At 45.9% G+C, this 8,930-nt stretch overlaps 1 pseudogene; it reads right to left on the bottom strand.

The window, feature by feature from the left end:
• Window positions 1-3,910: 3,910 nt before the first annotated feature.
• LOC136758214 (piggyBac transposable element-derived protein 4-like) lies at window positions 3,911-6,691 on the bottom strand (annotated as a pseudogene).
• Window positions 6,692-8,930: the final 2,239 nt, after the last annotated feature.

The following is an 8,930-nucleotide window of genomic DNA, read 5'->3' as shown; positions in this document are numbered from 1 at the left end:
TATTTTTTTAATTGAATGAAAATCAAATTATTGATATAAGGAAAATAAATAATTTAATGAAATTCTTATTTTTTTATTTATCTTAGAAATTAGACCCAGGGGATACAATTATCGACTTATATTAGAAGTTGTAAACTGGTCATGCATAGTGAAGGTGGACAAAAATAGCCTGAAGGGTTCTGCTCAAATTAATCTTCAGTGCCTATATATGCAGTGGTAAAACCCAGGGAAATAAAAAAAAAGATAAAACATTTATTCTGGTCTTCAGTGATACTGATGCTAACAATGTGCAGGATAACGATAGGTTGTGAATGCAACCCCGGTTTTCTGAAAAAGGAAGCACTGCCCAAGAGGGAGGCGTTTCTGGGCACTTCTGTAGGAACCTGATCGAAACGTCACTCGGTCAAAGATGCCATTGGCCCCTGCGCTCGTCACTCAGAACAGGTCCCTTCCCACATCCTGTTCTATAAAACGTGACGTCAGCACAGGTTTGTCCTCTTTTGCCGGGAGCTAGGACTCCCGCGTGACCTTGCAACCCTTGGGCAGTGCTTCCTTTTTCAGATAGCCATCGTTGCATTCGCAATCTATCGGAAGCACTGCCCAAGGGGGAGGGGTTACTGTATAACAAAACTGTCTCAAGGGAGGAGGCAGCAAGCTGATAAGGGAGCCTGTCCCAAGGTGACTGCTAGGGGACCTTGGCAACACAACTCCAGACAGTGACCTCAGGGACCCTGTAGGGCCGCACCTGAGCCGCCCAGGAGCGAGGACCGCAGTCACGCTATTACAGGGAACTGTCCAGAATCAGCATATAAACAGCAGGACTACAGAGTATCAACTCTTATGCCCTCCACAAACAATAGCAAGGCCGGCTGCTCTACTAGTGCAGCTAGGAGTGAGGCCATATCTATTTGCACAATGTCTGGTGCAGGTAATCAAGCAACTTGTGCGGCCTCCGCACATTATCATGGCAGTGGACCCCTGATCCAATAGGAACAGGTCCACAGACCACTGAAAAGCACAACATAATACACAGCCGGCTAGTCAACAGAGTAGCCGAGCTGAACAACAATATACAATATACAAGACCTTCATGTTGTGAGCACGCAGCACATGAGCATCCTACTCAGCTGAATAGTACAGAGTGAAGAACTCCATTCTGCTGAAAACTTAGATTTCGTACAAACGAACTATATGCACCATGGGGTACAGGAACTAACTCGTGCGCCACCCATGGAACACCGGAGCAGTTGACGCCTGCTGGTTAGGCCAGCTAACGCAGGGCAACATTAGCACTACTGTGTTGACAAATTAACTACACTGCTCAAAAAAATTAAGGGAACACTTAAATCACACATCGGATCTCGATGAACGAAATATATTAAAGATCAAAATCTTTACTGTACATTGTGTAATCCGTTGAGAACAAAATGATGTAATAACGGTCAATGGAAACCAAAATCACCAACCGATTGAGGGCTGGATTCAAACTCACACCGAAAATCAAAGTAAACAGTTGTAATCACAGGCTCTTCCAACTCATAAGTAGTGTGTATGGCCCCCACGTGCCTGTATGCACTCCCGACAATGTCTGGGCATGCTCCTGATGAGGCAGCAGATGGCGTCCTGGGGGATCTCCTCCCAGACCTGGATCAGGGCATCAGTGAGCTCCAGGACAGTCTGTTGTGCTACTTAGCGGCATCGGATGCACTGATACATAACGTCCCAAAGGTTCTCAATTGGATTCAGGTTTGAGGAACGTGAGGGCCAGTCAATGGCATCAATGCCTTCATCATCCAGGAACTACCTACACACTTTGGCCACATGATGCCGGGCATTGTCCTGCACCAGGAGGAACCCAGTGCCCACTGCACCAGCGTAAGGGTCTGAAGATGGGTCTGATTTCATCCTGGTACCTAACAGCAGTCAGGGTACTGTTGGCTAGCACATGGAGGTTTGTGCGACCCTCCAAGGATATGCCTCCCCAGACCATCACTGACCCACCGCCAAACCGGTCATGCTGGATGATGTTGCAGGCAGCATAACGTTCACCACGGCATCTCCAGACTCTTTCACGTCTGTCACATGTGCTCAGTGTGAACCTGCTCTCATCTGTGAAGAGAACGGGGGGCCAATGGTGGACCTGCCAATTCTGGTGTTCTCTGGCGAATGCTAATCGAGCTGCATGGTGCTGGGCTGTGAGCACAGGTCCCACTAGAGGACGTTGGGCCCTCATGCTACCCTCATGGAGTCTATTTCTGACAGTTTGGTCAGAAACATGCACACCAGTAGCCCGCTGGAGGTCATTTTGTAGGGCTCTGGCAGTGCTCCTCCTGTTCCTCTCGAACAAAGGAGCAGATATTGGTCCTGCTGCTGGGTTGATGCCCTTCTACGGCCCTGTCCAGCTCTCCTCGTGTAATGGCCCATCTCTTGGTATCTCCTCCATGCTCTTGAGACTGTACTGGGCGACACAGCAAACCTTCTTGCGACAGCACGTATGGATGTGCGATCCTGGAGGAGCTGCAGCTACCGCCTCATGCTACCAGTAGTGACAAGGACACTAGCAAAATGCAAAACTAGAGAAGAATCAGTCAGGAAGGATAAGGAGAGAGCAATTGTCTGTTGCCACCACCTGCAAAACCATTCCCTTTTTGGGGGTTGTCTTGCTGTTGCCTCTCCAGTGTCACTTCCATTTGCACCAAAACAGGTGACATTGATTCACAATAGCTTAGGCTTCCTAACTGGACAGATTTATATCACTGACGTTTAACTGACTTGGTGTTAAACTGTGATGATATACACAGCAGAAGACGAGAGCCTGCTCACGTGCTTACCGCTGAGGGCAGCAGCAGCGGACTCTTGCTCTATGACACACAGCCAGAGCGGGCCACAGACCTGCTGACCAAGGAACTATGTACACAGTGAGGCAGCGAAACTCAAGTGCCAACAGCTGGGAACAGTGGCAGTGAGCTCCATTCTACACCTTTCCAGAACAGAGCCACAGTCCTGCTGTTTAACACATATTATACATACAGAACGTGGGTACAGGCCAGACTTATGCACCACCGCAACACAATGTATAATGAACGAACTATATACAGGACGGCCTCGTAAGGCAATGTACCTGGAGGCTGCATGACAGACCCAGAGAACACATCGACAGGGCTGTCAGCAAGTCCAGGAGCAGCTTGCGTGGGTGCTCGACTGAAAGGCATATTCCGGTGGAAGGGAAGAAACGGTTCAAATAGCTCCATCAGGATGCACTTAACCCTTGTGTAGTCTTAACATTCTGTATACTCCCCTTGTCCTAAGGGTCACAAATGACCCGCCTTTACTAAACCCTTAAAATAAAGCAGCTTAATTTAATTTTAAACCCCAAATCTATTATGCATGAAGAAAGAACCTGTCATTCATCACAAACTTTGTGAATATCTGGGTTTCCCTCTTCACAGTGAAGAAAGACTGCATTTGATCAGTGGACACCACTTGTTTTTATTACAACAGACCTGTCATCATTGTTATCTTTACTAAAGTAGAGGTTTATTATTATTATTATTATTATTATTATTATTATTATTATTATTATTATTGCTAAAGGTACTGCATAGGTATAAACATTTTTTTAGCAAGAGATAACACTTGTATAGCGTAAGGAAGTAGCAGAAATGTGCAGAAAGTAGTTTTGAATGCATTTTATTGAAGGGAAACAATAACAGTCTTGAACTTTTTTGGCAACATAGTGATACATTCTTATATACTGTACAATGAGGAATTCAACTACAAAATACTAGTCTTCTCCCATTTTTTGAACCATTGCCACCACCCACAAGGTGTATAAACAACAACAATAAATAAGAATAAAATAAGATAATAGGTACAAAACAAAAATGTGAAGAACATAAATCAATAAACTCTAATTAGCACATGTAGGACAGTATGCAAGTGTGTGTGCATGGACTTTGCAGATGTATTTCTTACATGTGCAGCACATAGTATTTGTTTTACAGTCCTTCTTTGGGGGGCAGAATTGGCATCTCCTCCTCTTGCCTTCCCCAGCTGCAGCCTCAGGTGGATCAGGACAAGATTCAGCCCCCTGAACAGTTTTCAGAAGTGCTGCATAGGCTGCTGTGTGGGGGAGGCACTCCCTTCTTTGAATGTGTGGGGTTACAAGTGCCTTTCCTAGCTGCTCCAGGAACACTCTCCTCTTGTTCTGCTTCTCAGGAATCCAGGTAGGGTTGATCTTGTTCTATATCACGAAGGCATTGTATGAGGACATATCAATGATGTTATGGAAGATCACCAGAGGCCAGCGGGCAGTCATCCTCCTGATGCTGTAAGTTCCAATCAGGTCCAGGTTGTCCAGGTTGTTCACGCCTCCTTTGTTGTTGCTGTAGTCTAGGATGATGGCTGGCTTCCTGTCCTCACGATCACTGATCTCAGCCGTTTTGTGTAGTGTGCTCAGGAGGACCACATTCTTGTTCCTCTTTGGGAGGTAAGAAACTAGAGTGGTGGTGGGGGTGAAGGCAAACTTTGAGGAGAAGGCCTCTCTCCCCCTTGTTGCGAGGAGTGCAGGGGGGAACTCAGGCTTGTTCTTTTTAACTGTGCCAACCATGGTGATCTTCCTCTTCAGGAGCTGCTGGCTGAGTTCATAAGAGGTGAAGAAATTGTCACATGTGACATTGTGCCCCCTGAGTCCCTCTGTCACATCAAGCACAACCTGAATCCCCTGGTTCTTCTCCAGGCCTCCACTGGTCGGCTTCCCTGTGTAGACTTGCACCTTCCAAGCATAGCTGGATTGTGCATCACAGGCCACCCATATCTTGATGCAATACTTTGCTGCCTTGCTGGGCATATACTGCCGGAATGTACAGCGACCATTTGAGAAAAGAGATTACTATCAGTAATAAGTATCAGTGTCAAAGAAAACAATCACATAAATGTGACGATATTACAGCAATACATAATAAAATTAACAGTGAAAACACTTACATTACAGATATGAAAATAAAAATGTACCTCTGAATGGAACCAGTTGCTCATCTACTGTTACTTCAGGCCCAGGGTTGTAGAGATATGGCAGATGCTCCACCCACTTCTCCCAGACCTCTCTTATGGCCGCCAGTTTGTCACTTCTTGCAGGTCTTGACTCACGGTTATCAAATCGTAGCATTGTTGAGAAAGTGTGAAAGACTTTCAGTGGCATCGTGGCATGGAAAATCGCCCTTCCACTCTCTGCATCCCAGATACTACATGTAGCCTTGCCTCGGGACCTATACACACCCGCTAAGATTAGCAGCCCTATGTAGGCACGCAGGTCAATCTCATCCATTCTTTTCCAGTTGTCTCCATATTTACAGAAACCCTCCAAATTTGTCTTCTCCAGGATGATTTTTTCGATGGCTGGTGTCCTGGTCATGGGCAACTGCATGTATTGTGGGCCCTGGGGTCATCCTTATGACATGTTGTGCTGCCATCCTACCCTGGTTGTCATATGGTGACAGGGACCATGTTATTTTGCTGTTCTTTGACAAAAATGTCTCTCTTTCAGCTTGGGGGATTTCTTCTTCATCTGAAGATGATGCATTGTGCTCTGGGTTGTATTAGAACATAAGAACATAAGAAAGATTACAAACGAGAGGGGGCCATTCGATCCATCGTGCTCGTTTGGTGTTCATTAATATCTAAGTGATCCAAGGATCCTATCCAGACTAATTTTAAATGTTCCCAAACTTTCAGCTTCTACCACATTGCTGGGTTGTTTATTCCAGATTGTGACTACTCTCTGTGTAAAGAAGTGTCTCCTGTTTTCCATTTTGAATGCCTTGAAGCCCAATTTCCATTTGTGTCCCCGGGTGCATGTGTCCCTGCTGATCTGGAAAAGCTCCTCTGGTTTGATGTGGTCGATGCCTTTCATGATTTTGAATACTTGAATCAAGTCCCCATGTAATCTCCTCTGTTCCAGGGTGAAAAGGTTCAGTTCCCTCAGTCTCTCCGAGTAGGACTTTCCCTTCAGACCTGGAATAAGTCTGGTTGCTCTCCTCTGAACTGCCTCTAAAGCAGCAATATCCTTCTTGAAGTGTGGTGCCCAGAACTGCACACAGTATTCCAGATGAGGTCTAACTAGCGCATTGTACAGTCTGAACATTACTGCCCTTGTTTTAAATTCTACACTATTGACAATATACCCTAGCATTCTGTTTGCCTTTTTTATTGCTTCCCCACATTGCTCGGATGGAGAAAGTGAGGAGTCCACATAGACTCCTAGGTCTTTCTCATGCGTTACTTCATCTAGATCTGTACCTCCCATAGTGTAATTATAGTGGACATTTTTGTTACCTGCATGTATTACCTTGCACTTGTCCACATTGAATTTAATTTGCCAGGTGTCAGCCCACAACTGAATATTATCTAAGTCCCTCTGAATAGCCTGTGCTGCCAAGATTGTATCTGCTGAGCCACCAATTTTAGTATCATCTGCAAATTTGACAAGTTTGCTAACTATCCCAGAGTCCAGATCATTAATATAGATTAGAAAAAGCAGAGGCCCTAGTACTGATCCCTGTGGAACTCCACTAACAACCTCACTCCAGTTAGAAGCAACTCCTCTAATTGACACCCTCTGCTTCCTATACATCAACCAGTTCATAATCCATCTACTTACATTACCCTGAATGCCTACAGTATTCTTCCCCATCTTCTTCTTCAGATACCTCCTCTTCTTCTAAATCATTCTCTTGTTCCTCCTGGACATCTGAAAAAATCAGACCTAAGACCTGTTGGGCACATGGCTTCAGCAAAGAGAAAATTGTGGGTACTGTCATCTGCAGCACCTTTATAGCCTCTGACTGCATTCCCCATTAGTAAACAATGCTTTCAAGAAATGTTTATTTTGGGATCGTGGAGGGGAGATGTTGTACATGCACAAGAAAGTTCAATCAGTAGCATGCATAATCTCAATTTCTCATTGTGTGTGTGTGTGTGTGTGTGCGTGCGTGTATGTGTGTGTGTGTCTTCTGTGGTTCTTGTGGTGTGTAAATGATTTTATAACTGCCGGGTCAAAAATAACCCTAAGACAGTCTTTGTACCATGGTGGTGTACAGCTTTCATGGAAATATGAACAAACGCAATGTTGGGGTCACTCTAGGAAAAGTAATCAAATTTCAAGTTGAAAAAATATAATTTAGGGGTTTTTCTTTGCTGTTAAACATAGTGACGGGTCATTTTTGAACCTTAAGACAACACAAGGGTTAACAGGGGCAGACTGGGAGAGGAAAGGCAGGAGCCAGAGCCTGTAGGCTTCTAGGGCTCGACTGCAGCCAACACTGGGTTCCCACTGGAAGGGACCTGTCCTGTCACATCCAACCTGTAGAACCGGGTAAATGTAAGCAGCGAGGCCCAAGCTGCAGCCGCACAAATGTCTGTCTGGCAGAGCAGGTGAAGCCGACTCTCTTGCTCCGAAGCAAAGGGAGGAGGATGAAAAGCCATCAACTCAATAGGCCTGTTGATATGAAATGAATACAGCACTTTCGGGAGGAACGCAGGGTTAGGCCGCAGCGTGACCCTGGAGCCATCTCCCACAAAAGGGACGCACAATGTGTGTACAGACAGGGCGTGTAACTCGCTCGCGTTTTGCAGAGGTAATTGCCAGCACAAATGCAGTCTTAAGTGACACCAGCTTCAGCTCAGCTGAGTTCAGTGGCTCAAATGGGGCTTGGGAAAGTCCGTCCAGCACTACATCAAGACGCCATTGCGGGCAGTGAAGGGGTGCGAGGAGGCCGCAGCCATTGAGATTCCTTTAGAAACTGCACAGCCAAGAAATGAAACCCAGGGGGCTCACCATTAATTCGGACATGGCATGCGGAGATGGCCGCCAGATACACTTTGAGCGTGGACGGGTATTTGCCCTGGTCCAGCAGCTCCTGTAGAAATAGTAACATGACCCCAATAGGGCAATTGGCACCAGGTGCTAAACGTCCGCCAGTGGTAGGAATACTGCGACCTCGTAGAGGGAGCTCTTGCCGACTGAATAGTGGCTACTACCGCGTCTGACAGACCCCAGGCAATCAAACACTCCAGCTCAGGGGCCAGGCCCAGAGCTGGAGGAGGCCCAAATTTGGGTGCTGAAGTGTGCCCTGTACCTGGAACTACAAGTCCGCTCTCACTGGGAGCTGCCAAGGCTCTCTACGGAGGAGGGCGATCAGGTCTGCAAACCAGAATCTGCAAGGCCATCGTGGGGCTATCAGTAGAACTGTCGCTTGTTCTCTCCTGACCTTCTCCAGGACCACTGGGAGAAGGGGGAACGGTGGGAATGCGTAAAAGAGACAGCGCGGCCATGTGTGGGCTAGGCCTGGCTTTAGGCTACATCCGACTTAAAACTAAAAATAAGCCTGACTGAAAATGTACACCTTGTGCACCACCTGGACGTACCTCTTTGTTTGAGATACACCTGGGCTTAAGTCCTACGCCTCATAAAGAGTAGATGTAAGGATTTAGTCCCAGGTGATACTATTAAAAAAAACAAATAGAACGTAAAATCAACGTACATATTAAATCAGTAAATTAAATCAATAACATTAAATAAATAAATATGCTACGTTTAGTACATAGGTTACAATACCAGCAAGCTCTTAGTCGTGAACGAGTGCTAAGAGATCGAAACAATCCTTTAGATAAATATGACGATTGTTCGAAAGGTTTAATTTTCATCATAAAGAATTAATTGAATCAATTGAGGAAATATCAACTGATACTCAACACGGGTCTGATCAGAACGATGCACTTCCCCCAGCAATGCAAACAGTGATAGCGCTACAATTTTATGCCAACGGTGCCTTTCAAAATACAATGGGAGACATGATAAACGTTCACAGGATGACCGCCTGTCATGCAATTCGCCGAGTTTCACTGGCGCTGCAATGACGGATGAACAGGTA

This window comes from Amia ocellicauda, chromosome 9 (assembly GCF_036373705.1).
Source record: "Amia ocellicauda isolate fAmiCal2 chromosome 9, fAmiCal2.hap1, whole genome shotgun sequence".
In the NCBI taxonomy this organism is placed as follows: domain Eukaryota; kingdom Metazoa; phylum Chordata; class Actinopteri; order Amiiformes; family Amiidae; genus Amia; species Amia ocellicauda.
Note: the sequence above shows the minus strand (reverse complement) of the source record. Positions and strands in the feature narration are given on the sequence as shown.